The sequence below is a fragment of the Engraulis encrasicolus genome, chromosome 16, assembly GCF_034702125.1.
Source record: "Engraulis encrasicolus isolate BLACKSEA-1 chromosome 16, IST_EnEncr_1.0, whole genome shotgun sequence".
Taxonomy (NCBI): Eukaryota; Metazoa; Chordata; class Actinopteri; order Clupeiformes; family Engraulidae; genus Engraulis; species Engraulis encrasicolus.
The window spans coordinates 51,552,561-51,559,977 of NC_085872.1; positions in this window are offsets into that span (position 1 = coordinate 51,552,561).

Consider the following 7,417-nt stretch of genomic DNA (forward strand, 5'->3'; position numbering starts at 1 on the left):
CCCCCCGACCATGTTTCATAAACCACATAGAGAAGGACGGTCAAGACAGGTAACGTTACAAACAACAATTTATTGCAACATAATAAACCAAAGCCACTGGATGGGCAATATATATATATTTTTTTTTTATAAAAGAAAGTAACACATTTTAATAGGCTTATTTAAATTCAACTGAAAATGTGCATGTTAAATCCAAATTTAAATTACTACTAAATGTAGTATTTGCATTTTAATTATTACTAAATGCTACCCTTTCAAACAAGACTACGATTACGTCATTTTGTAGTTCACAGAGTCGTGAAGCAGTAAAAGACGCGACCTGTGACGCACCCACAAAATGCGGAAGTAACCACTTTGCGTCTTTGTCTCGAAGCGTGCGAGTTGAGTTTGTGTTGTTATCAGCGAGCTACTTCATCGTGGTTAGTGAGAAGTTGAATCATGATGAAGTTCTGAGCATGTTATTTGCTTATTCTGACTCTGAAGGACAGTTTTTATCTCACGAGGAGGATGATGATCGGACGAGCACTCTTTGTTTACCGCGGCGAAACTCTGAAGGCAGTGATGCCGACATGCGAAGCAAGGATGTTCTCTAAGCACACACACACACATTGAAACTCATTCGGTGACTTTATCCGATCTCAAGTGAGTCGGCGGTAGTGGCGAATGCAGTCGTAGTGTCCATACAGGTAGGCCTATTGTTGAGGAATTAGGGGTGAGAGAAGTGTTTCTGGTAATGTTAGCTTGCGCTCCCTCCATTCAGCCCCCGGTGATGCGGGTAGCCACCTATCCGGACGCAAACGCAATAATCCTGGGATCATACAAACACTGTTCACCAAGCAGCACACACACACTCATTCTGTCCCTCTTTCTGACTTCTACTGGGTGGGTGGCAGCGGCGAACGTGGCAATATGACCGTATGGAGAGGTTTTGGTAATAGAACGCACGGTGACGACGCATATTCTACCCAAACAGTAACGTGCAGTAACGAGTGTATGAAATTGTAACGGCGTTATACTGACAGTAAGAATAATTAGTTAGATTATCCGTTACTGAAAAAAGTAACGGCGTTAGTAACGCCGTTCATTTAAACGCCGTTATTCCCAACACTGGTCTTCAGTAACTTCTCTCAGAAACCGGTGGTTGGTGGATGAGTGGTTGTCATGCCTTGCCGGAGGGTAATAGCAATGATTCTAGACCCGAAGGGATAAATGTATGCATGGACTTTTAAATTTCTAACATCCATAATATTCTCCCCTGAGTCCGCTTGAGTTCTAATTTTCACAATATGTTGTCGCAGTGGGAAACAAATACCCACACGCGCACAATGTGGTCGGATTGCGCACACATTGTGAACATTTCTACTATGTCATTGTTGTCTATTGACTACGCTACACGAACTCCAACCCATCGCAACCCTGGGGAAAAAAATGCAGCTTAATGAAATAATGTGAGGATATCCTACTCTGAAAGGCATGCGACATCACATTGGGAACATTTGAATCATTGCACATTTACTTAACCCTCTCGGCGCCACAGGTTTTCGCCCAAAACTGATGATTTTGACATGTTATATTCAAAAGGCTGTGGCTTAACATGGGTAATAGATAGAGCCTGACAATTAATGAGACAAATATTGAGGATGACCCAAAGTTTATTTTGGGAGTAAATTATCCCATCTAATTTGCATATTATGACGTCATATGGTGTCGGCCATTTTGAATATATAATGAGTTATTGGATATTTTTGCATATTTTCAAAATATTTTTAATAATTTATCTAATTTAATTTATAAAACTTCCCCAGACACCTTCACTATTATGTTCTGTGAATACATTTTGGTCTAGAAAGCAATAAATTGTACACTAAAAGTGTAATTTGTAACTAATATAGTGCAACAATGTAGCATAGTTACAAACACAAGTGAATGGACGGTTGCCGTTTTGCCTGTAGGGACTGGTCTATGAAGGTGACAAGTTATTTTTTAGTGCATGGACACCCTTCACAGCAATGCCCAGCATACAGATTCTATCCACACTAGGGGTATTATGAGCATTTTGTCCATTTGTGTGTCTTTGAACCAAGTACAGTAGGCCTACAGTAGCCTACAGTAGGCCTGTCAGCGTACACCCTGAAGGACTCTGGGTATGGGCTACATGTCTAAAAACTTGTGCAAATATCTATTCAGTGTTACATTTACTGATATACAAATAGGTGATATAAGGAAAGTGTGTGTGTGTATGTGTGTGTGTGTGTGTGGGGGGGGGGTGGGGGGGGGGGGGGGGGGGGGGGTTGGTTACCTAGCCTATATCGCCCATGTCTTTCTGATGCACCAAACCCCAGCTGGTAGGCCTATACACTTTTTTGTTGCAAATAGACTCAGTCAGGTCGCAATTGGACATAATTATTACTATTATTATGTCATTAGAATAGCATTGCTATTTATTTAGACCTGCAGTCGGCAGGAACAGTGTCGAGTAGCGTGAACTATGCTTCCGTTTTGCACCGAGTAGAATGCGCACGAGACCTCTGTGTCTCGGGCGCATACTCCTCTCACTCCATCCCCCACTGTTGGCAGGAATATGCGCACTTCTTTTGTCTTCATTTACTTTTCTACTTAGTATACAAGCTCTTCTACAAACATTCTGACCACTGTCACCCTCCAGATGATGAATATTGACTCTGTAACAGGCAAATTACGACGCGTTGCATCATTCCCCTGTCGTTGCAATGAACGTCGCCAGCATAGCGACAGTATAGCCTACAAAGCAGCATGAAATTACCTCGCATGTCGATCGGAAAAAAAACCTTCCCTTCCTCAATATACAAGTCTCCTGCAGAAACGAACACTTCTATTGTGTACTTACAAGTGAATGAATGAAGGGTTTTCTTGTTACAGTCCCCATGATCGACGAATAGGCTGTCGATAGTTTCCCTCAGGCAACAGTAACATGGGAAGTATAACGCGGCAGAAAATACACTCCTGTTTGCATATTACCTCATTTAGGGGCGAAATATATGATGAATACATATGTACAATCATGACAAGTTACCATTTGAGTGCATTTGGTCGTTTATTCAGTAGAATTATCCACGTAATGTCACTACAAGGCTGCTTCCGTCTTTCGCGTTGTTTCACGGGGGAGAAGTTACTTCCGCAATGTCCGAGGTTTGTAGTTTTGTAGTTTTCTTAAACAAAATACCATATAAGGCGTCCCAATGTGTTCAGAACTGAAGTACTACATGTCTGCCACCCAATGGAGTGGAAGTTGAACTACATTTGATATCCTATTTGAAAAAAACGGCCGTTGTAATCAATACGGCATCTCGTCGACAAAAGTCGCCTGTGGCGCTCAGAGGGTTAACGCGGCCCGCTGTCATATGCGCGAGGCAGAGGGTTGAGAATATGGACACACACACACGCGCACGCGTGTGGCTGACGCCATTGTGAAGTTATTTGGCGTGATTTTATTGTGCAGTGATATGTACAGCGACATTTGGTTATTCGGGCGGATTTTGGGGGCATGATTGTCTTCACAGGTATTTAACGACTTTCATAAAGATGTCATGTGTAGCCTACTGTGTTTGACGCACCTTTCAATCTTCCTGCACATCTTCAGGCACAATGCTCTTAATGGCAATTATTTTTCTTGTGGCCTACGTTGGACGTAAGGACTTGCTGGCAGGAAGACGGCATACACAACCAAATATATTTAAAATTGTCTAATCATTGGACATTTTGTGTGGTAAAAGTTAGACGCTTGTGCACTTGGTGGCAGTAATCAATCACTGTCACTTGAACTCTGCCTGAACCTGCCCCAAGACGCTGAAATGTCAGGAGCAAGACCAACTTAAGAACAACTTAAGCCGGGCATACACTGTGCGATATTTTCACTCGTGGGTCTTAAGCTTCTGCTCAAACTGCGCGATGGAATTTTACTGTTTAAAAGTTCACAGCTCACGACTCACGTCCTCACACTACACGAGCCGACAGTCGGATGCGAGCGAAATGCTTCCACCGTACGACGCGACAGGCATGTTTCCCCGGTTTGCAGAGGAGGGAACATGCGCACCTGAGGTGGAGATGAGGTCGCGCTCAACAGCGAATCGCACGGCCTTATTAATTTGTGCATGTGAAGTGTCAAATCGGGTCGTAGCACTGCTTTAACTGTGCGATTTACGCACGAGCCACGACCAGAATTTCAAACCGTTTTGATTTTATTACGACCCTGCGATTGCACGATCGTGAGGCGAAATCGCTTGTCGTTACCCCATGTACACTGCACGATGCGAGACTCACGATTGACCTGCGATTGAGCAAGAAATCGGCCCGACTCTCAAAGAGTCGTGCGAGTGCCAAATCGGGGCAAAAGTCGCACAGTGTAAGCCCAGCTTAAGACAAACTCAAGACCAAGCCGGAAGACTGTCTTACGAGCGACTTAAGACCTTGGTTACAACGTTGGTCTTAAGAACGAACAAAATGGCTAACGTCGTTAGCAAAGGCACTGTCGAGAAACGACCCCCTGGTACACATCAGCCACTACAAAACCTGGTACACATCAGCCACTAGAGGGCGCAACAATAGGAAAACACACTACTAAACCTGGAACACAAGTGGGGTGTCTCAGATGGCGCACTTGTGCACTTCGGGCACTGTATTTCAGTGCATAGGGCGCTCACGCAGAATTTGTTATAAAATCTCAGTGCACTGAAAGTGCCCGGATGATGCCCTAACAATGGCGAGAAACGCAATGCTCGAACGATGGACACTGCACGCACTAAACAGCCGCCATGTTGCCTACATAGCGGAAATGGAATGACGTTGGCGTTGGTCTTGCGAGCGGACAATTTTGAAAAACATGGCGGCGACAGCGACAAGCGAGGACACTATCGTCACACTCGTTTTGGAGGAGGCAGCCCCTACCCCCCTTACCCCCACTGTACATAGATGTAAGTTCCAGTACTACGTTGTAATTTAAATGTTTTATCAATTGTGTTCTTCCCTGGGGGTGTAACATTACTTGGTAATTTTGAATGTGAGATCACGTACTACTGACATAGCCCCTTTGCTACTGATTAGCCGGTTAGCACCCCTAACCCTTAAGAAAACGGGTAGCTACGTATCACATAACTTTCTGTACTTGTTTGTGTGGGATTGTAGAGTATATTCCACATGGAACACCGCATCTTCCGTTGTGCCGTGATCACCGAAAGTGCCGTGAGAAATGATGGAAGCGTATTTCGCCAATACCTAGTACTTGTTCATAATAGTGTATTTTTGGTCGCTACAGGGACTGATGAGGATACGAGGAGCCTCATCCTCTGGAGGTCACAAAACCTGCATCTCTTCACCGGCAGGAGGAACGCCAGCACCGAGGCATATAAGTAAGTATGGCGTTTGTTTGAACTGCTGTGGAGTGGAAAGTAGGTTCACTGAAATATAGTGGTGGCCATGTTCACATACCATATGACAGAATATATGATTGCTGACAAAAAGTAAAGTGCAAAATGCATTGCACTGTTGGTCCATTCTAATTTCAACAACTAGTGACGAACAAAGATTTGTGGTTACAAAACGTAATATTCTGTTGGGGTCTATAAACATATGCCCACCATTCTAATTGCCATGTTGTGCACTTAATGTGTGTCTGGCCTGAATGAACAATACAGCCATGAACAATACAACCTCCAACTTGACACATAGTGGATGTTGAGGACAGTTGTTTGTGAAGCTTTTTTTTTTTATTGCATGTGACTGACATGGTCCTGTAATGTTCATCAGTGTGTTCTTGACGGAGAAAGAGATCCGGGGGCTGGAGGCCAAGGCCTTGAAGAAAAGGTGGGAGAACCTCGTGGCAAAATACAAGGTAAGATAAGATGTGTTTGTAAAATAGGCTATGAAAAATAATATGCCCTCACCCCCGTGCAAGCCATTGGTCAGTAGTGTTTTGGTCATGGGAATTCAGAAGTTTTCAGAAAAGGTCATGGAAAAATGAGAGGTTATGAATCCTGAACATTTTCCAAGTAACAGCGCATCACCCATTTCCATTGTATTAGCACTGCAAGTACAACCCCTGGCTATGTATATATTCCTCTGTTTTTACCAACAGGAGCTTAAGAAGCCCCGTACAGGGGTGAGTACAGAGGGGGGGGAGGCCACTGCCGCTTCTTGGAAGTGGTATTCCCTAATGGATGAGGCCTTAGGCAATAGGCGATCAATAACACCCCCTGTGGTGTTTGCCTCAGCACGACCAGAAGTGGCAGTGGCCTCACCCCCTCCTGTGGAGGAAGCCACTGCTGCTGGCTCCTCCACTTCCCCCAGTCAATCTACCCCAAAAAGGCAGAGGCTAGACAGAATGGGGGATATATTACAGGCGATAAGAGAGCAGGACAGACAGCAGGAGGAGTTGCTCGAGCAGCTACATAAGGACCAGGAGGCCAGGGATGCCAGGGAGGATGCCAGGGCAAGGGAGGCGGCACAGAGAGAGGAGAGGATGACGCTGCTAATGCTGGAGAGAGAGGAGAGATATGTAAGGGAGATGAGGGACAGGGAGGACCGGCACTATGCGGAGATAAGGCAGAGGGAGGACAGGAGAGACCGAGAGGCAGCAGCAAGGGAGGAGCGGCTGATGACCATCCTAGAAAGATTTGCCAAATAACATGTAATGTTTTTTACTCTGTAGCAGAAATACACTTTTTTGTAAATGTTTTAATGTTTTTTACTCTTTTTACTCTTTTTTACTCTGTGGCATGAATGCACTTCACTGTTATTAATGTTATTAATGTTTTAATGTTTTTTGTTCCTCTCTGGCATGAATCCACTTCATCATTAATGTTTTTAACCTTGTGGCATGAATTCACTTCATTATTTTCGATATGTTTTTCCCTCTGTGGCATTAATTCACGTCATGTTTTCAAGTTCACATTGTTACATACTTTGCAGGTATTGTAAATAAATAGAAAATGCTTTACCAAAAAAATGAGTTGTTTCATTGATGTACTTTCAAGGGGTCAGTTTGCTTCCTGTGAAGGTAATAATGACATATTTAGTGTTTCACGCAGAATTTTCGTTTCTCAAGGTGGTGGGATGTCAATCAGCATCGGAGACGTGTCACCATCACAATTAGATGTGCTGGGCTTGTTGTGCTGTGCAATTTCATTGTATATACTGCATGATCAGAAAACTCTTAAAAGTCATTTTTGTAGGTTAAGCAACTTAAGAAATTACTTTCACAACATGAATCTCTATATTTTCAGGACAGCTTGTCAAGGTGGTAGGTGTGTCTTGAAAAGGTGACTGCCTTAGCAATAAAGTGTTGGGGGAAACCCTGATATTAAATTCAAATGTGATCCTAACCAATTTGTTGCATTTGAAAAATAATTTCAATCTATTCTCCAAAGCATCATCTTTCAGAAAT